This window comes from Dreissena polymorpha, chromosome 4, assembly GCF_020536995.1.
Source record: "Dreissena polymorpha isolate Duluth1 chromosome 4, UMN_Dpol_1.0, whole genome shotgun sequence".
NCBI lineage: Eukaryota > Metazoa > Mollusca > Bivalvia > Myida > Dreissenidae > Dreissena > Dreissena polymorpha.
In genome coordinates, this window is record NC_068358.1 from 92,321,041 (window position 1) to 92,344,150 (window position 23,110).

At 34.6% G+C, this 23,110-nt stretch overlaps 1 protein-coding gene and 1 pseudogene across 2 annotated transcripts in view; both read right to left on the reverse strand.

Annotated features, from left to right (window-relative positions):
• The window catches only part of LOC127880195 (beta-1,3-galactosyltransferase 5-like), a 42,947-nt gene extending 32,036 nt beyond the window's left edge, over window positions 1–10,911 (reverse strand). Inside the window, exon 1 of one of the 2 annotated variants that reach the window (XM_052427473.1) lies at window positions 10,783–10,911. The gene's annotated coding sequence lies outside the window, so the exon portion shown is untranslated. Of the gene's footprint in view, window positions 1–4,176; window positions 4,274–10,782 lie in introns of those variants that run through there. The other variant, XM_052427472.1, reaches the window with a different exon arrangement.
• A 4,665-nt stretch (window positions 10,912–15,576) lies between these two features.
• LOC127878598 (uncharacterized) lies at window positions 15,577–22,558 on the reverse strand (annotated as a pseudogene).
• Window positions 22,559–23,110: the final 552 nt, after the last annotated feature.

The following is a 23,110-nucleotide window of genomic DNA, read 5'->3' on the forward strand; positions in this document are numbered from 1 at the left end:
GAAGCAGCATAACTAGAGTTATTTACTGTCAGGCTTTACCTGTCTAGCAATATCAAAAACAGTGCGCTCTACAAAAACATGAAGTGCACCTAAATGCAACATGAAAACATTATAATAGTAGTTGAAATACAACATGATCTATTTAAATTAAAAAAGAATCCATTTCTAGTTTTTTTAAACCAACAATAAATGGATCTTATACGGATCATGAAACAAACGCAAACGCCCCGGGATATGTTCCTTATTAATAAATTTCGCGCTACATGAATAAATGCAATAACTATAGAGTGTTAACCCATTAATGCCTAGTGGACTCTCCCATCCTTCTAAATTCAATCAATTTATTTACAACATTAGGGATGTCTTGTTTATTTATTTTTATATTTAGAATATTTCTTACAGAAATTCTTTTAAGCAAACTGCGCAGACCCTGATGAGACGCAACACTATGCGGCGTCTCATCTGGGTCTACGCTGTTTGCAAAGGCCTTTTTTTTCTAGACGCTATGCATACATGTGTTAAAGATGTAAATTACAGAAAATCCATCTGCGCACGACATTTTTGGTATACTTACCGAAACTCTTTAGTGTGCTAATGTGAACATCACAACGCCGGTGTCTTTTAAGAAAACAATTAACAACAAAAAGAATAACACAGTGAAACTTTTTGATAGTATTCATTTGTATAACGCTGAATATGGAACGTGATGTATCGGCGTTGTATATAACAATGTCAGCAAGATATATCAGTCATCGCGTTATATATGTATTCATTCAAATAACTGAAGAAAACACACGCGCTCGCACGCACGCACACACACACAAACAACAAGACAACATGATTATTTATAGTTATGCAACTTGAAATTTTGAAATTTAAGACAATGACTAGTTAATGAAATTGTGTTTTATAATGCATATGGGAATTTACAACGATGGAATTATAGATATAACAACTGGAATATTCATCTAAGTGACACATAATTACAGATTCTGTGAGTTACATACAAACGCGTTCAATATACCTAGTTAGTTCTTATTAATATGTAATCGCCGAAGGAATTCTCGGCTTGCTTGATGAGAATTTCTTAAAGCTTATTTTGACATTGTACACTATATTAATTAACGCAATTTAATATAGACCACACTTTTGTATAATCATATGATCAAGTTTGAATTCTACGACAAAGTAGAAAAACACACGAATATTCATCAAAAGAAGAAAGTCGTACGGTGTAAATATTATTGAACATATTTTTTATATAACGTGCGTATTAACCGCAACATGTTATTGTCACATAGAATAAAAAGCGATAATTGATAAAGCACAGACATGTTAATGAAATCAATACATATACATTCAATATGCGCAACATAACCGTTGATAGTAGCAACATGCAACTTTCTGCATTAAACCCATTTATGACTAGCGTCTAGAAAAAAGGCATTTGTCAAACAGCGTAGACCCAGATTCGACGCCGCATGATGCTGTTTGCTTACAGGAATTTCTGTAAGAAATATTCTAAATATTGAGATAAATATACTGGACATCCCTAATTTTGGAAATAAATTGTTCCAATTTAGAAGGATGGTAGAGTCCGCTAGGCATAAATGGGTTAACGTTCCTTTTCATCAACTAGAAATAGGACTGGCACCTTCATACGAAATTATATATAACACGATTTTTTTTAAAGTAAGTTTTTTAGTATATAGTGTTATTAATTTTGCAGTTGCAAAGTACTCAAGCGGATATAACACTGTGGATAATACTTGATGTAGCGTTTTTATGTTTCTCTGTTATTCTGGCAAGGCACGCATATCATTAAATGTTTTGGTCTATTTACACCTGACTAACATAATTATGAGTATCATTCGTTTGAAACAGCACTTTTAATAAATTATTTAATATACTTCCTATGCATAGAGAATACTAGGTTAGCGTTGAATACAGAGAAGTTTATGTTGCGAGGCTTAGAACGCCGGGAGCGCGAGCCTTGGCGAGCGCTTTCGGTGTTCGAGCCGAGCAACATAAACCTCTCTGTATTCAACGCTAATCCTAGTATTCTATTTATCCCATTTGATTTTTTTTCAACGTGACATTTAACTAACCTTAGCCTAACAATTAGTTTAATTCATTCTTAAAAATCGCTTAAAATCTTACGAATGTAACCATGCGTAGTGATATAAATGTATTTGTTCTGGTACGCAAAATAGTCTTAAAAAATTCACACACAAACTGTAAAACCAGTAAAAATATCACCATATGCCTCGATTCAATTTTGCGCAGCATGTGAATTGTAACACATTACGACCGCGAAAAGATTTTACTTTACTATAATTCATTTTATTTTTGAAAGAAAATGATCAAAATCCAATATGGCGGCGATTGCTCCTGACAAAATGATGTCGATGTCAACATAGATTCTACATGTACACTATTGACGAGTAAACAGACAATTGCAGCGACTGACACTTAATTTGACTTAATATGCAGGGCAATACGTTTTCCGACTTCGGACGACGAATTTAAGGACGCGCAGAACGTGTTTTTTATATAATGCTATGGGTATGCCGTGTGTGATCCAATGCGTCGATGGCCCCCATGTTAATATCATTTCCCCGAGAACAGGGAACGACAAAAGTACAAATTCGCTACAAACAAAAACCAAAACACGTTCGAACTAGTATCTTACATTTAATTATCCTTTAAAATCCATCTAATAATCCATGTAACTCAATAATTGGCGATTTTGCATCTAGGGTCTTTAATAATTATTTTAGTATAGTTAAATAAATACGGAATATTACGCTAGTCAATTGTTCCAAGAGTTTGTATCACTCGAGTGGCTTGTGTGATGACGTATCACACGAGAGGCGGAGCCTCGAGTGTGATGCGAAATAGCCTAAACTTGATTTTTGCTAAGAAGATACTTTCTTGAAACGAAAAATATCATGCAAGCGGATAGTGTTGTCCCCGATTAGCCTGTGCGGACAGCACATGCTAATCTGGGACGACACTTTACGCACATGCATTAAACCCCCTTTTCACAGAGCACGATCCAATTTCAATATTCCGCCCTTCATATATTTTGTAACACGAGGTCGCAGATAGCGTGCATTTTATTAACTATATTTGCCGATAGATGGATACCGAATTGTGTAGTTCAAAAATATACGAGGTACTGTATTTGAGCCGTGCTCTGACGAAAGGGGGTTTTATGCATGTACGTAAAGTGTCGTCCCAGATTAGCACAGCACAGGCAAATAAAGAACGACACTTTCCGCTGTAACAGTATTTTTGAGAAGAAGAGACTTTCTTTAAACAAAGAATATCCTAAGTGCGGAAAATGTCGTCCCTGATAAGCCTGTGCGGATTACACACGCTCATCTGGGACGACATTTTACGCACATGGATTAAACACCATATTCTCAGAGCGCGTCTAATTTGATGTAAATGCGTCGTTTAATCCTTATTAATGCGACGCCTTTGTATTGTCACCCTTCTTTAGAAACCCTATCAGTCGAGATAAATACGGTATTCGGTGTAATGAGATGGGATTTGAACAAAGTTGTAAACCATTCCCGGTCGGTTTAACCCCGTTCATGAAATTAGACGATGCGAATTCTTCCCCCGTTAACGATTTTTGCTGGGTTGGATAAAATCCCTGTTAAAATCTTTTTAAACCCGTACAAACGTTCAGTTCTATTTACATAATAAAATTAGTCCGGAATGAACTCGAGTTTGTAAAACTCGCTTATCTAATAGGGATAAAAGATGAGACATTAAAAATCCTCTCAAATCGTATACCCTAACCATATTATTTTAATGACGCATTGATATAGCTGTTGTATATATTTGTGTATTTGTATATACAACAGTGTAAAATTAAAGTAAAACTACTTTATATATTTATAATAAAGACTGTAGGATTTATTTGCATGCGCGCGAATAAAAAACTTGCTTCTTTTTCTGTACAAAATAGTGATTGAAAAAATTCTAATTGAAACGCACAATTTAAACATTGAAATGCTCATTGTTATCAGGTTAGTTTAACTGTGACACAATTTACTCCACGCCACGAACTTAATTAGTTTACACATTTAATTTTAATTAACGGAACAAATAATGACATATTTACTTCTCTCAGTAAGCTCAATCCCTAATGAAAATACTCACGAGGAAGTTTTAAAGAAAATACTCCACTCCACCAGGGTTCCTTCATCTCTCCATCCATGCGAACACACGGTAATCAAGTCATAATATGACGTTCAACCACATCTCATGTACGTACAAAGTAATGAGAGTATATAAGGAACTTAAGTTTTATTGGACTAGTAAAAAGCATACTAGTATATAAGGAACTTATTTACATTAAACTCGTGATCATGCTATCCTCTTCTGTCTGGCAAAAAACAACACAAACACTACCGTCGGACAAAACCCTTTTTAAACCGGAGAAGTCACAGCTAAATTATAAAACTTTATTGTCATAAAAAACTCGTAAACACCACTTTAACAAACGGTAAAATTGAAAGACTTGTGCGCAAGTTTATATAAGTAATATGTATGCATGTTCCCGACGCATTTCTCTGAGCAATATCTGAGACATCGATACTAAATGTTTCTTCGCACTTTAAATATTACAACACGCAACGGTTTATGATAAACCCAAACAATAAATTACAACATAGAATAAAATGCACGAAAAGTACATCAGCTGACAGTGGTGAGTCCTTCCTTTCAAGTGTTGTCCTGAATCCATATAAAAACGTAGCATTTTTTGCCCAAACATTTGTAATTAAAAAAAAAGATTTTGCTTTGACTTGTTCATGGCAGAATTACTTTAAAGCAAAACATAAAAAACTTAAACGGAAAACGATGACAACTGCGGTAAAATGTAGGTTATACAATTCATAAACAGACGATAGAAAAAGTAATTATCTTCGTATGGACTAAAGCGATGGCAATAATGACACCAAAGTGCGTTAAGCAACAACAACAGATTCGACAGATTCGACAGCGACTTTTCATAATCTGTCTCATAAATAAAATTAATTTATATAATAATTATGTATATGTTTCGCAGTGTTCAATAAATGTAAGATCGCTGCTAGACGGAGAGATAAGTAGCGTCAGTACGAGTTCAAACTTAGTTGAGCCGTGCTATGTGATTAAGGGTTTGTGCGTTAAGTGTCCGCAGTCCGCACAGGCTAAACATATCATAAAATATCATAAAAGCGGAAAGTGTCAACCTTGATTAGCCTGTGCGGACAGCTTTAACGCACATGCATGTAACCCCATTTTCACGAAGCACGGCCATATTTCAATATGCTGCACTTTATACATTATATAACACTAAGTCGGAGATAGCGTGCATTTGATTTACTTTATTTGCTGAAAGATATATACCGGCGTGTTACTTGGTGTCAAAGTGGCTTTCGACATCGAACTGTATGTGTGCCTAGGTCTTACGAAAAGTGGGTTAAATGCAGGTGCGTAAAGTGTCGTCCCAGATTAGCAAAGCACAGCTAAATAAGAGACGACACTTTCCACCGTAACTGTATTTTTTAGAAAAAGAGACTTTCTTTAAACAAAGAATATCATAAGAGCAGAAAATGTCGTCCCTGATCAGCCTGTGCGGACTACACAGGCTAATCTGGGACGACATTTTACGCTCGCATTAAACACCCTTTTCTCAGAGCGCGTATCATCTGCTTTTAAAGGGGCCTTTTCACGTTTGGGTAAATTGACAAACTTGAAAAAAATGTTTCAGATTCGCAAATTTACGTTTTAGTTATGATATTTGTGAGTAAATTGTAATACTGAACATTAACCATGCTTTAAAATAACCATTATATAAATCTTTTGACGATTTCAAAACCCGAAAATTATAAAGCGTTGCAACGCGAAACGATTTAATAATTTGGAGAGTTCTGGTGTTGTCGTATTATTCTGTGAAACTACGGGGATTGCTTATATAAAGTATAAAATACATCAGGCATTGTATGCGGAAGGATGGCCGAGTGGTGTAAGAGGGTAGTACTTTTACCTCAAGACTCCAGGGGTCAGTGGTTCGAGCCCTGCCGAGGGTTACCTTTTTTATTTTATTCTTGATTTTTTTTACTGGAGCTTTTTATATCTAATGTTTACATTTATCAATATAAAGCATTTTATGACAAACTTCAAAACATGCCAAAATCTGTGAAAAGGCCCCTTTAAAGGCATAGTTTAATCCTTATTAATGCGACTCCTTTGTATTGTCACCCTACCTTGGAAACACTATCAGTCGTGATAAATACGGTATCCGGTGTAATGGGATGGGATTTGAACAAAGTTGTTGATCACGTGGTTGATAACTTTTCCTATTTGATAACTAGTTTAACCCCGTTCATGAAATTCGACGATGCGGATACTTCCCCGTACGATTTTGCAGGGTTGGATAAAATCCCCGTTAAAACCTTTTCAAACCTGGATAAAATCTCCGTTCTATTCACATAAAAAACTTAGTTTGGAATGGACTAGAGTATGTAAAACTCATTTATCTAAGAGGGATAAAAACTAAACTGACACATTAAAAATCCTTTCAATCTCATGCCCTACCCTTATTATTTTAAGGAAACAAGCATTGATGGATAAAATAGGTTAATGATGCTATGCCTATACAGTATATGATTGTTTCCAAAGTTATGGAGAGAAGAATGACGCTTATTGATATAGTTGGTGTATATATTTTTGTATTTATATATACTACAGTACAGTGTAAAATTAATGTAAAATTACATGGTATATTTATAATAAAGACTGTAGGATTTATTTGCATGCGCATGAATAAAAAACTTGCTGTTATTTTCTTATAAAATAGTGACAGACAAAATTCAGATTGAAACGCACAATTTAAACATTGAAACGCGCATTGTTATCACACTAGTTTTACCTATTGTCCTTTAACTATTTGTGACACAATTTACTCCACGCCACGAACTTAATTAAATTGCACATTTATTTTTAATTAACGGAATAAATAATGACATATTTACTTTTAAAATCTAGGAATAATTTGTTGTACAGTTAACTATGTGTATATAGTTCTATAAGGATATGCCATGGCTGCATAATATAAATTATTATTTAGTTAGCATCTAATATATATATTTATATATATATATATATATATATATATATATATATATATATATATATATATATATATATATATATATATATATATATATATATATATCTTTCGCTATACTTGTTATAAGGGAGACAAATCTATAGTGCTTGGTGACAGCAAACTGTTGCTGTATCAAGATCTGTGTTACCCCTCTTTGCAAATAAGAAGTGGCTAATACTGTCAGGGTGATGTATAAATATTTTTTATCTTTTTTTACTGGAGTCTTTTGGTCAATATATATAATTCAGGATATTGATAAGGACATATTGAATATTAACTGCTTCTTGTCTTAAAAGACATATATTTTATCACTGTCGATAATGTAATGTTTCTTATCTGAACATATATTTTAACTTTAATTCAAAGAATACTTTTCCAATTTAAGTAATGATCTATCTAACTGTTATAATGAAAAAAGCAGAATATTTTTGTACACGTCACGATTTTAATAATTTAATTGGTTGTAATAATGAACTTTACCAGCCTATTACCGTCAGTGAAATTTACACTGCAGTTAAATCGCTCAAGCGTAATAAAGCTCCAGGCAATGACCAGTTATTAAACGATTATTTTATGGAATGTATTAATATCTGTGATATTTTTAACGGGTTTTTAAATTCAGGATACTACCCAGAAAGCTGGATGGAAGGTTTAATAATACCACTACATAAAAAAGGTGATAAAACCGAGGTGAACAATTATCGTGGTATTACGCTTGTAAGTTGTTTGTCCAAGCTATTTACTACTGTACTAAATAAACGAATTGAGAAATTGTGTACGGGCAATAACAGTGTTTTGGATGCTCAATTCGGATTTCGCAAAGGGCGTTCAACAGTAGACCCAATTTTTATTTTACATTCTCTTGTTCAAAAATATCTTAATGAAAATACGAGGCTCTATGTAATTTACGTTGGCATGATGAAATGTTTTGATTCTATTTATAGAAATGTACTTTGGCTAAAAATGTATAAAACAGGTATTGATGGTAAAGTACTTAGAATTGTTAAAGACATGTATCAAAAAGTAAAATCTTGTGTGAAGGTTTGTTCTTATTCTGAATATTTCAACTACGCTGTTGGTTTACGGCAAAGAGAGGCGATGTCACCCATTTTGTTTTCATTATTTGTTGAAGATTTAGAGCTTTATTTGCAGTATGACATTAACGCAGGCTTAAGTATTGATGACATTATTGTGATTTTGTTGTTATTCGCCGATGATATGGCTATTATAGGTAAAACCCTTTAGGAAACTGAAAGGCATTTAGATCTTTTGTTTTCATATTGTTGCACATGTGGTCTAACTGTAAATGTCACAAAAACTAAAATAATGGTTTTCCGAAAACGCAGGGCGATATAAGCAAATGAAAAATGGACCTATAATAGCCAGCCAATCGAAGTTGAAGATGATTTTAACTATCTAGGTACTGTTTTTAATTACACAGGGAACTTTTGTAAAAACATTGAATATGTCAATGGAAAGGCCTTAAACGCTTTAAATGTTCTTTTCTGCAAATGTAACGACTTTGATCTCTCGCCCAAAACTTAGTGTCAACTATTCGATGCATTTGTAATACCAATACTTAACTTTACTTGTGGAGTTTTGGGGATATACGAAATCCAAAGAACTAGAAAGAATCCATCTTAAATTTTTAAAATGATTATTAAGAGCAAGAAGCAATACGTGTTCTGCTGCAGTTTATGGTGAACTTGGCAGATATCCACTCTATATCCACAGATACATCAGAATATGTAAGTTTTGGTTTAAAATTAAAGACACTGATAATATTATATTAAGTGTTGTTTATAATGAAGCTCTTAAAGACTGTAAGAAAGAGAAATTGGATAACCAATGTAAAAAATCTCCTTAATAATTATGGATTTTCATACGTGTTTGGAAATCACCAATTTGTTAACAAAAAGACATTTCTCAGTGAATTTAAATGCTGAGTCATAGATTGTTTTAAACAAGATTGGTTGCGCACACTTGAAAGTCCAGTTTTATTATTGTACACAGAGTTTAAAATATCGTTTGAATATGAAAAATATTTAGATGTCTTACCAAAAAGTCTCAGATTTTACTTCTGTGGATTAAGAATTTCAAGTCATCCATTGAGAATTCAAACGGGTAGGTTTAGTAATAATCGCATAGCTAGGGAAGATAGATATTGTACATTTTGTAACTCACGTGATATTGAAGACGAATACCATTTTATGTTAATATACCCTTTTTATAACGATATCAGAAGAAAATACATAAAAACTTATTATTTCAAGCGACCATCAGTATATACATTTCTAAACCTAATGAAAACATGTTCTAAAGAAGAAGTTATTAAGTTAGCTGTTTTTGTGAAAGAAGCTCTTTTAATTAGGAAGTCTATATTGAATGTTTTTCAAAATACGAATACGTCCAACTGAATTGTAATGGTACACGGTTTTGATTTTGTGCTTGTCTATTTTTTTGTATAATTGTATGTATATAATAAAATATACATTATACGAATACCACCAGCTGAAATTATGTTCCGCTGGTTTGATAATGTATGATTTTGTTTGTTTGTTTATTTTAATGGTTTGTGTACTTATATTTACGCAAGAAGTGTAAATTTACTTGTATTCATACTGGATAAGAAACTGCGTTATTGTAGTTATGTTATGTAACATATCTAATGTACTCACTTATTTAATATATTTGTGCATAATATATGTAAGATAACCAATTGCAATTTACTGTCTGAATGTTAAATTTGGCGCCAAATTTGTGCCATACAAAGTTCGTGAGCTATTTCTTTCTATTATAATTTAATAATTATTATACACATAGCATTTGTTGATGTATGTTTATTTCACATAAATGCTAATAGCTGTTTGCCGCTCTGTTGCACACACACTTTGAAAATATTTCGAGTGTTTCCTGTATTAATTGTTTTGTGTTTACCCACCAATGTCATGTACTATGTTAGATAGTATGTACTACTTTTACAACTGTATACTCTCTTTCTTTTCATATTGTGTGTGTTTACCCACCACTGTCATGTATTATGTCAGGTAGTATGTACAACTTTTACAACTGTATATTCTCTTTCTTATCACATGACCCTTCGATTTGTTTATTATTACATTGTTTTGACTGACGATGTACTATGTACAAGTCGTAATAAAAATTTCTGTTCTGTTCTGTTTAATACAGAAGGTCATTGCCAACCAATCCACCGACTAGTAGTTGCTAATTCTAGCTGGTATTTGCTCTTTTAAAATATGTTTTCTTTTTTAATATGCGCATTACTAATGCCTTGATCGATCTATAATACTCAGTATTTAGGTATTTGTATTATTTTTATGGCAATTGTTTTATCAAAGGTTAGCAATAGCAATCTGGTTTTTTATGATATGTCATAGAAATCAATACTTTTAATATGATAAGAATAGTTATTTGTCAATTTGTTACATTTTTTTAAAATTCTATTACAAATCTGTAAAGATTGGCCATGCATGTTTATCATATTATATTGTATTTGTATATATTTTACATGTCATGGATTAGACAATAAACTTGTAAACTCTTATTTACTTCTCTCAGTAAGCTCAATCCCTAATGAAAATACTCACGAAGAAGTTTTAAAGAAACTACTCCACTTCACCAGGGTTCCTTCATAATTCCAATAATGCGCAAAAAACGGTTAACAAATCATAATATGACGTTCAACCACACCACGAACTCATGTTAGTACAAAACGTATTATTGAACTGATAATGAAAATATATAAGGAACTTAAGTTTTATAGAACCTGAATAAGCATATATAAGGAACTTATGTGGTATTGAACTAGTAATAAGCATATATAAGGAATTTATATACATTGAACTCGTGATGCTACGCTCTTCTGTATGGCAAAAAAACAACAACACAAACCCTACCGTCGGACAAAAAAACCCTTAAAATCCTGAGAAGTCACTGCACTATTATAATACTTTATTGTCATAAAACAACTCGTAAACGCCACTTTAACAAACGGTAAAACTGAAAGACTTGTGCGCAATTTTATATAAGTAATCTGTATACATGTTCCCGACGCATTTCTCTGGGCAATATCCGAGATATCGATACTAAACGTTACTTTGCACTTTTGAAAATAATCCAACACGCATCGGTTTATGATGAACCCAAACAATAAATTATATAATATATAAAATGCACGAAAAGTACACCAACTGACAGTAATGAGTGCGGCCTTTCAAGTGTTGTCCTGAAAAAATATATAAACGTAATATATTTTGTGTCAAAACATTTGTAATTAAAAAAAGATGTTGAGTTGACTGTTCACTGCAGAATTACTTAAAAGCAAAACATGAACGGACAACGACGACAACTGCGCTGAAATGTACCTTATACAATTAATAAACAAACGATAGAAAGATAATTACAACTGTTATTATCTCGGTATTCACTAAAGCGATGGCAATACTGACACTAAAGTGCGTTAAGCACCAACAACAGATACGATAGCGATAAAAGTTCCTTTAGCACTCATAACGACCACAGTGAACGCAATACTTTCACCCGCAACGGTGGCGGACGTCAGAACGTCTCCAGTCTCCGCCAAACTAGTCAAATTTTAACAGGACCAGAAGGTCCTGTAAACTTTGAAAAAATACAGGACCTCCTATTGTTTTCAGGACCTACCCGCTACAAAATAAAATAGTACAAAAAATCGGTTTCATTGCTTGGGATCAAGGCCATGACGGTGCGATTGACAATTATCATGACTATAAATTACAATTTCGATTACAACCACACAAATTAATATCGTTTAATAATAGGATTTATGATTATATTGTTGAGCGACTAGGCCGTAATGGATTTGGACCAGCATTCGTTAGATAATTACACAGACACGGCGAAAGACAGTCAAAATGTACAGGACAGATAGACCTGCGAGCAGCACACATGTAAAGGCCAGTTGTAAATTTTACACGCCTAAATTATAACTGTTTTACCCAGGAGGGCATAGAGGCATGTAAAAGTACATATACAAAGGACATTTTAACAACTGTTTAATTCAAAGGGCAAAAATGCGCAAAACACAAGTTTTGGTAAATTAATCGTTTAAGTTTCAGTTTGGGAAAAATATTTACACCTATTAACATACTGTACATACTTGAGAGTAATTGATGTATTTCAGTTTGAACTAAGATCAATTAATATATGTAATATGGTATCATTTAAAATACCATTGCAATAACATGCCATAACAGTAAATGTATAGTGACAACCAAAATAAAGCAAAATATGCACATGAATCTGATTATACACATATCCACAAACGTATAAATCAAACCATGTTTGTCGTTTCATTTTCAAAGTATAATTTTGTTAGATGTATTTTTCTTCGTCAGTAGACTCCAATTTACAAACTCTCGTTTAATGACATTCAAAACATACATTTCTACGAAAAATATGTTATTTGCATCTTAAACGCATTCTTAACTGTTGAATATATATATATATATTTATTACAGTCTCATCCATATACACATATTTACAGATACATGTATACAGACATTCTATAAGAATTATAAGAGACTATAAAACATTAAAACATACTAAAACACACATCATAATAGTTGAAAGTAAGATTATGCTAAGAAACATAGCCAGTGTTCAACAATCTAGCAGAGCATCTTGAAATCTTTAGATATATTGGTTTGATAAAACCGCAACAACTAATTTATAGTATAGCTTATAAAAATATAACAGTAACACTAAAACTTGTTATTTAAACAAGTATGTCAAGTCAATTTATATCATCTATTTGAAATCTAGAAATCATACAGTGGACATGTTTTATATACATGTAAAATATATATTTACAATAAAAATCTTATCATTATTAAAATATCTACCCACTAAAATTTTTACTATATAACGTGTTATTTCTCAGTTTCAATATATCACAGCAGGATTTGGCGAGGACCCTAACAATGTCTGGGTGAGCAAACATAAATACAAATTTAGCATTATCATTCATATCTAAAAACTGAGCTTTCTGGTAAATAACATTTTGTATTTGATTATATAAAGGGCATACAAGTAAAACATGCATTTCCGTCTCTACTAAGTCCTTACAAAAAGGACATGTTCTTTCAGACACTGGTAAGTTAATTTAACGACCTGTTTTAATTCTAATTGGTGCTACACCACATCTAAATTTAGACAATGCAGACCTATGACAGAATGGCATTTATAGTTTACAATAAAGCTCCGTATCGTAACTATTCTTAAATAATCTATATGTTCTGAGTTTATAATGGTTTGAGCCATTTACACCCGAGTCTCTATTCAAATCAGTTTGCCACTGAGCAATATGACTATTAATTAGTGCTGCAAATACATCATTTAGCATCTTATTTTTATCAAAAGGTAGCATTAAATACATATTCAAATCCATAGAACATAGCTTATCTTATTCCACTGATCTATAATAATTGGTTTCCAACCCATATCACCTTGCACCGCAACATTGGGTGTATATTTACCAGTACCAAGGTAGAACCTCATAGCTCTTTGGTGAATAGCATTTATACATGAAAAAGTTTGAACACCCCACACGGACGAAGCATATGTAATTACTGGTACAACACAAGAATTGGTTAGCTTTGTATATACATCATAGGATGGACCACCGAATGATTTGTAATTAGCAATTAGTAGCCCTAAGGAACGACCAGCGCACTGAGCTACCATCTTAGCTGTAATATTATAATCTAGATGTTCGGTCAGGGTTAAACCAAGATACATATATTTACTAGCATATTCAATTTTACAATCTCCACAACTAAAAACAAAGTTTGACCTTGGAAATGAATTTGGCCTAAAGTGTACTACATTACTTTTACTAAAATTAATGCCCATTTCATTTCTCACACACCATGTATTTAGCATTGTTAACATATCTTGCAAATCGTTCTCATTCTTAGCAATCAATACAATGTCATCAGCGTATAATAATATGCAAATATTTTCATCGTCAATTTCAATCCCTTTATGCAAACTTTTTAACATAATTGCAAGGTCATTAATAAACAAATTAAAAAGTATCGTAGACAACGACCATCATTATCTTGCAACAGTTTTCACATTAAACCAATCAGTACACATACCATTTACTCGTACACAAGCTGATACATCTTTATAAAGGGCCATAACTCAAGAGAGCATCTTGGTTGACATGCCACATTAATCTAGCTTACGCCAAAGAATTGGTCTATTAACAGAGTCGAACGCTTTACGAAAATCGATGAATGCACAAAATGTAGATTGTTTGTTCTTTTTCCTTGTATCAATTATATTAGTGAGACTCGATATATGGTCGACAGTACTACGCTTTTTACGAAAGCCATTCTGCTCGTCAACAATTAGACCACAACTTTCAGTCCACTTAACAATTCGTACGTTTAAAATACTGCTGTACATCTTGTACATAGTAGGAGCAAGAGCTATCCCACGATATGACATGGGGTCTTTGGGATCTTTTGAACCCGAATAGGGTTTATAATACTCTTTGACCAAACATGTGGTGCACAACCGGTTGAAAACAAACATTGAAAATACTATGTAAAACTATTATAGAAACATCATTGTTTAAACTTCTGTAGGATTACAGTAAATTCCAGATGCCTTTCCTAATTTAGCCTTTTCTACAGCTTTAAAAACTTTAAATATACTTATATCAGCATCTAAATCAACATTGTAAACAGAGTTGGTTCTCAAATTTGAATAATCAAAATCATTTAAATCTGTAATACTATTACTATTAAGTAGTGAACTGAAATCAGTTTTCCATTTATTTAATACAAGCTTAACATCATTGGATAAACTACCGTCATCTAAAACTATCTGCATTGGAATACATTTTTTATGATTTGAGCCGATACCAGTTTTACCAATAGTTTTCCAAAATCGATTATCATTATTCTCTAAATCAGTTTAAATATCATTTTGTACTTTGCACCAATCTATCAAACCATTTACGCAAAACAGAGTATTCTTGAGTTATCTCAATAGCTCTATTATAACATGTCAACCACCTGTGCTCAGCCGCACATAGACTTTTCCAACTATCAGTTCATTCTTGGTTCCACCATGGTTTACGTCTGCTATTTAATAACTTTACATCATCACTTGGGTAAATAGTTTTAAAACTCAACTTCCCATACATTTCAGCTTGAACGATTTTACACCAACCATCATAAGCAATATCAAGATCAGATTGTTACCTTAGACCCTGCTCAAGGTTATTAATAACTGAATTAATCTGTATAGTGACATCGTCACTAGCTAGAAAGTTACCAGGAATACTCTTTAAATTGAATTTATCAAAACCTGGAGCACATACTTCTGGTTCACTTGAGCTGGGAGTTGACTGCAATCGGATGTCAATATTCAAATTCCAATTTAACACAGAATGATCTGGTATATTTCTAGGTAATACATTTCTCACATCTATTTCATTAATAAGTTTGACGTACGATTTACATTAAAGTCAGTAAAGTGATGCAAGTACTCATGGTTTACAAGACAATAGTCTACTACGGAGCATCCTTTTACTGACACAGATGTAAAATCATTTACAGAGTAGTTTCGTCCATTCAAAATACACATATTACAATCAATAAGGAACTGTATTAAATGGTCTCCATATGAGTTTGTATAAAAATCAACAACATTGCGTGGTTCAATATTATCCACTCCAGCAATAAAATCATCAATTTCACCACATCGGCTGTTAAAATCTCCGCAGACAGATAATAAACTCCTACGTTGATACTCATAAATATTTTGTAACAATTCGTAATAAAAAGTGGTGCAATCTGAATATCGAGAAGAGTTTTCAGGTGGAAGGTAACAAAAACATGTAAAATATTAAAATTTTCTTGCTTGTGTTTAAATTCTTACCATAAAATACCATCAACATAATTATTTACTATTGTTACATCAAATTCTGACAAAAGACTATTTCTAATAAGAAAACCTACACCGCCAGAGCCATGCTTGGCATTTTTATGAATATCTTTTCTATTATGTTTAAAAAATGTATAATTATCAACCTCAATGCTTGCATTTCCTAGTAAATGTGTTTCAGCAATTCTTAATATATCATAATCAAGAAAAGTAATACAATTTTGTCTAAGAACATGATTATCTGATGTATTGCATGAACTCCACCCACGAACATTCCAGAATCCACACTTAACCTAAAAACGTTTATCGTTATAGTATCTGTCATTTCTGTGACTTCCTGATCTGTTTTGGTATCTGTACTGTGCTGGAGAAGAATCGCGAGAGCCTCTATAATTTCTGCTTCTTCCTGTAAAAGAATCACGATGGTCTCTATTGTAACAACGATCACTATTTGAAAAAGAAAAGTTTCTGTCATTTGTATGATTTTGATAATATGCACCACTCGAATGGTCATTTCGCGAGTAATCAGACACTGAACTATGCTTATCACCATTTCTATAGGAACCACGGTATCGCGAATCACCACCTCTTGAAGATCGTTGGCTACTTTCGACTACCCGGTCTCCATGAAGCGAGATGTTACAACCATTTTCTTGTAACACATTTACTATAGTTTTCAAATTTCTGCTCATAGACCTCTCCTCGTTTGTCTGATCTTTGTAAATGAACACTTTGCCATAATTTTTGGCGTCTTTTAATTTGCTTTTAGCGTTAAGGATTATCTTCCAAGAGTAGCGATGACTATTCCATAACCGACATTACTAGACTTCTGAAGGTGTTAAAAACAGTGATTGATTTGATTCCTAAGCCCTCACTAATCAGTGAGTTTCCTTTAGAATTAAGGTTTTCGCCATCATGGAAGGGTAAGCCCTTTATCACAATTTACAGTCCCTTTTGTTGTCGTAATTGACTACAGAATGTACATTATTTTGTGTGACATCAGAAATTGAGTTAATTTTTGCTTCGGCGATATCCTGGCGAAAATCACGCTTTAGGTCTTGTATTTTATCATCACACTTTTCTGAGTTTTTTTAATCTCGGTGTTAATACGTTTGTCAATCACACCAGCCATTTTATGCACTTATTTATTTTCTAGAGAATTTTCAAGTTTATCCATACTACTGTAGATGTTGTCTGCTAGCAAATCAAGATTTCCAGTTAAGCGTTGGACCATTCTCGTTAAATTTAAAATTTGAATGGCACACGCTTTTGATTAATCCATCCTTATTATATGATTTCCGTCATATTGTTTTTCTAATTTTCGCCGAGCAACGTAATTATCTAATTATTGTCCGCCATATTTAAATTACGTTTGCGACATGTGTGAAACGCAACGTAAAATAATAGAATCAGATGCCCTCGGGAAACTGCGTCAGCAGAAAGAGTGTTGTTACGGAAAAAGACGTGCATAAAGAGGGAAGAGGACAATTACAACGAGCGAGGCATGGTATAGGGGAGATAACCCTGTGTTATGGTTAGGTTAGGGTAAGGATTACGGGTCGGGTTAGGGTTAAGGTATGGGTTAAGGCTAACCCTAACCCAAACCCGACCCCTAACCCTAACCCTTACCCTAACCCTCTAACTCCCCATGCACATAACAATACCATGCCTAGCTCGTTGTCGTTGTCCGCTTCCCAAAGCCACTATCGCTATATTTACAACGCGTACAACTTCCAGAGCCATGAACGCATATCGACAAACGAAAATGTTCTCTTTGTCTCCGGACAATCGGTCTTGTAAATTAGATTGACACGCCGGACCTAACACAATTGTACAGGACATATCCGTCGGTCCGGACATGTTTGGCGGAGACTGCGTCTCCGTCTTCTGTGCGGAATACATGACGTCAGTTCTCATAGTGTACTTCCGGCCCTCCACCAGTCTGGTACCCTCGTGCTCGATGTCGTGCTAGAACACTAGGACACTGCCTGCAAACATCGACCGCGATAATGTTAATTAGGTAAACCTGAAATATTGCCTAACTGTGGATCATACTTAATGTGTACTATCTTACTTTATTTCTTCTTTCTGTTTTGTACCTTTCCATATTTTTTCTTTTGTAATGTTTTTCTTTTCTTATTTTAATAGTATAGTCAAAAGGCAGAACACCTAAATAGTATACCGTAAAAATCTACTTTTAGTAACTTATGCATTGAACGATTAAAATGCCTAAGATAATGTCTTCATATCTGAAGCCAACGAAACAAGGGGGACAACTCTTTGAAGAGATCAATTTCGATATTAGTTAAGTTTGACTTGTTCAAATAAGAATCCTGCTAAATAGCAAACAATAAGAAAATAAGCTGTATGCATTATTTCTTGTAATAATTAGATGAAAGTGTACACGATAGGCTTAAATAATATTTTTTATTATACCTGTTTTGGGCACCATTTCCACCTTATTATCGCATGAATGGCTCATGAATGTTGTACCCCCACCTTTAAAACCCTGAAAAGGAAATGCAGAAATAAATTACTGTTTTACTTACGAAGACCGATGTTTTCTATTTTTCGTTGACCATAAACCGAAGGCTCGATCACCATGGGAGCGCACACACGTTTGCCACTATGAATCATCAATCAACGATATGTTGCTGAGCTGACCAGTCTTGTTTAAAATCAGACGGTGAACATTTATTTATGAAAACAATTGATCATTAGGTAAATTGGGCTCAATGCATGTGCGTAAAGCTAAGAAGATACTTTTTATAAAAACAAACATGACTGCACAGGCTAATCTGGGACGACGCTTAACGCACGAGCACTAAGCCCAGTTATCCCATGACGAGACTCAAATGACCTCACGCCGCTGACCTGGTTGAGATAGAGTTGGACGGTGATGTAGCTCCGCTCCCCGTTGTCTCGCACGTACGCGCCATCCAGGTGTGGTTGGAAGTAGTCGCCCGGGTCGTACCGCAGGAACCGCAGTCTGACATATTGCTACATGAGCTTCCTTTTGTTAAAACGGGGCTTATTGTATGTGCGTAAAATGTCGTTCCAGATTAGCCTGTGCAGTCCGCACATGCTAATCAGGAACGACATTTTCCGCTCTTAATGAATTGTTCTTTTAATGGGAGTCTCTTCTAAAAGAAATCCAATCCAGGTGGAAATTATTTCCCTGATTCGCAGGCAGGGAATCATAAATGCACAGGCTTATCTGGGACGACACTTTACGAACATGCATTAAGATCTGTTTTCTTAGAAGAATGCTCATATATTGGATGATTTTTGCATGTTTTCGCAAAGTCCTTCGGCGACATATGCATTATTTGAGGATTCCTTATTGTTCATATGTGTATCAAGATATCAAAACGCTGACAGCTTAGAAAGACTGTTGGCTTTATCACGAGTTTATTGTAGGTACATATAGCCTGCGACACGGTATTCTCGCTGTACTAAAGGAAAGGTCTAAATATCATGCTAATAATATATCGGATAAATGATTCAATATGTAATCACATTTTACATTACTGCATTTCAGTTATACTTATTTTCTTTCAACAAATCGGAACTGTAGTCACAACAACAATATAAACTTTCCACCATTCTCATTTATAATGACATCGGGTATTTCTGCTTTAAATATGATAGATAGTACACAAACTTAATCAAACATTAGTAAAAAAAGATCTGAAATACCCGCGAAAGCTACAATCAATTTAGTTTTATAATTTTAAATAATTTTAATTTAATGAAACAAATTTCAAGGTAGTTTTCTACCTCTGTTTCGATTTTTTCTTTAAAAATCAATCAAACTCGTTATACCCCCGTCACAACGGACTGGCGTCCTTACTGCGTCCTTACGGCGACCCAGGTCGCAGTGTGGACGCCATAGACGCCGGAAGGACGCAGTAAGGACGCAAGAGGACGCAGTGAGAACGCCGAAAATTGATTAGAACGCGAGCCCACGGCGACCACTTTGAACATGTTCAAATAGTCGCCGAAGTCCGGCAGTTTTACGGCGTTCTGTTAAGGACGTGGTAGGGACGCCGTAGAGACGCAGTAGTCGTAGTAAGGACTTGATAGGGTCGCCTGTAAGGTAGCCATGGACGTCGTGTGGTCGCCGCTCAAACCCACAGAAAATGATAATTGACTGATAATTGACTGCAAGGCGACCGTACGGCGACCTTATTGCGACATTAGTACGTCCTTTGTACGTCTATTGCGCCCTCAGAACGACTATGGTCGCAATAAGAACGCAGTAAGAACGCCAAGGACGCCGCTCAGGGCGCCGTATGGTCGGCTTTGGTCGCCGTAAGGACGCAGTACGAACGCGGTAAGGTCGCCAGGGAAGTATTAAGGACGCCAGTGAGGACGCGCAGAACGCCATAAACAAGGACGCTGGTGTGACGGGAAGGCGAAAAACAGCATTTTTACCGAAAGTCATTGGCGTCCTTACTACGACAATCAGAAATTTCCAGAAACACAGTCTTAGGTCGCCATAAGGACGCCAGTCCGGTGTGACGGGGCTTAACATTTGAATATTGTTTAAGTTTGACCAGAACAATCACTAAAAATAAGTAGTGCGCAACCAAAAATATTTAACAATAATAATAATGGATGAGCCAAGCACCTGCAAGCAGACGTACGCATTAAAAATCGAAAACGTGAAGAAGTTAAATGGCAAATTTTTGGACATAAAATGAATAAGAATGAATAAGATTGATATTGGCAGCGTGAGACGTTTTCTTGCAGATTAAATAAGTGACCTACTTATAAATCTTCCAAATGCTTGTTTGTAAACAAAAGCCAGGGGGCATGAACGCAATGCCGCGAGAATAGCCGACCTGCGAATACCAAGTTTGCGTATATATTTTATCTAGCGTCTGCAGATATTTGCCACATTCTTTTAAATAGCGTTGAACACACGAGGTAGATTTGAATACAATTAGTAAGGTGGTACTGGTCGTAAATTGAGCTGTAAGTCGGATCTATTGTTGTCAAATATTTATAGAAAGTAGCATTGTCAACAAGAAACAATTTAAATAATCGAACCCTGCAGAAAAGAAGAAGCTTTATCGAGATATATTTAAGAATAAAAAGTCTATATTTGAAGTTATATCTACGTAATTGAAATCACTGCACATGGAAAATTATTTAATAGCTTATAAAAGATTATTTAATACGCACACAATACTTTTCATTCAACCCCAATACTTTTCTGTCTCGCCTCATTTCCGGTACGTGTCTTTTGATACGCTCCCATATCCGGTCCGCCTATTCCACGGTGTTGCATATACATCGCGAGCTTTTGCGCACATCTGCCATTTTTATCTGTCTTATAAAACACAATTTTATGAAATCAAGGGCGGAAATCGAGGCGCGTGAAATTCAACTACCTCGGTATTCGATGTCGCGGTTTCTTTATTATCATGACTGAGACATGCCCATTTAACGGGCATCATCCCTACCTTTGCTGGGAATGAGTGGAGGATATTTGTGAATAATCATTTCAATCAACATATTGCCAAGCAATATGGTCCCCTACCAGTGAAACTTCACCATTGTCAGTATTTGTTTTACATTTGTTGCCATAGCAACCACAATTTTTGACGTTATAACAAAATGAATTTACGTGCATAATCTCCATATTGCCATTTGTCCATTTATCAAGTTTCATGAAAAAATATGAAGAACTTTTTTAAGTTATCGCAGGATCAAGAAAAGTGTGACGGACTGACAGACTGACAGACTGACAGACAGACTGACAAACACAGCGCAAACCATAAGTCCCCTCCGGTTTCACCGGTAGGGGACAATAATAATATGTGCAGCAAAAATGGTAGTAATCACAACTTGGAATACTAATCGTTTAGAATCAGGTAAACTTGTGGGAACAAACATGTAATTGTACACGTTACCTTCCACCCCCGACGTTGACTAGGGCCTCTTCATACCCCATCACTTCCGTCTGGGCTATATAATCCTCACAGTCCTGTGGAAAACCAACATACATCGTCTAAAGCAGAATGAGACACATCAAATAAAAAGACAGACTTTTCTACCTGTGATCAATTCATTTTCATCCTGACCAACTTAAAATAAAAGGCGATTGTACAACCAGCTAATGACAGGTTCAGTTTAAATCGTTTGAAATAGTTACTCCAAGGTACTTAGCAGTTTCAGCGGATTTTAGGGTTTTATCATGAAGGGTATATTGGAAGATGGTGGGGTTCTTTTTACGGGTGATTCTTAGCAGCTCACACTTGCCCGGGTTAAACTATATAGCGCAGTCCCGCTCCCAGCCTTCAAGTCTCTGTAAGTCCTCTTGTAGTTGTGTTGCGGCTGTCTGTCCCTTAATTGTTAGGTAGACGTCATCCACAAATAACCTTGTCTTACTTTTGACAGTTTCTGGCAGGTCATTGATGTATGCCAGAAAAAGACAAATTAAATACCGCTAAGTCAAATCTCTGAACTGATGTTATCCTATAACCTATTGGGTCGGATTTACGGATTAAGTGTTTTCTTACCGGGAATGCTGATCTACAAAATTGTCTCCCTTTCCAAGGTCTTTGTAAAAATACACAATTCATAGGTAAACATTATTTAAGAACTGTGTGTGTTATAAGATGGTAAGGAAACAATATACAATATAACGCACTGCTTAACTAAAAAATGACTTTTAATAGCAGCGATGAATTCAGAGCCAATAACGAAAAAAAGTCTACGACGGACTTATGTGTACCTAGTTCTGCTACCATAACTTTAAATGTCGCTTTTTATGACTTTTTACTGGCGCGACTTTATATGTCAATACTAAGTAAGCTGTACGCTGAAGTTTCTTTAGCTAATGTGCATCATGTTTGTGCAACAAGAAGGAGATATGTGCAGTTTTCTATTGTTTGGATTGTGATGATCAGTTTTGCGAAGGCTGTGGAAACTGGCACATGACATCAAAGGCAAGCAAGGATCATA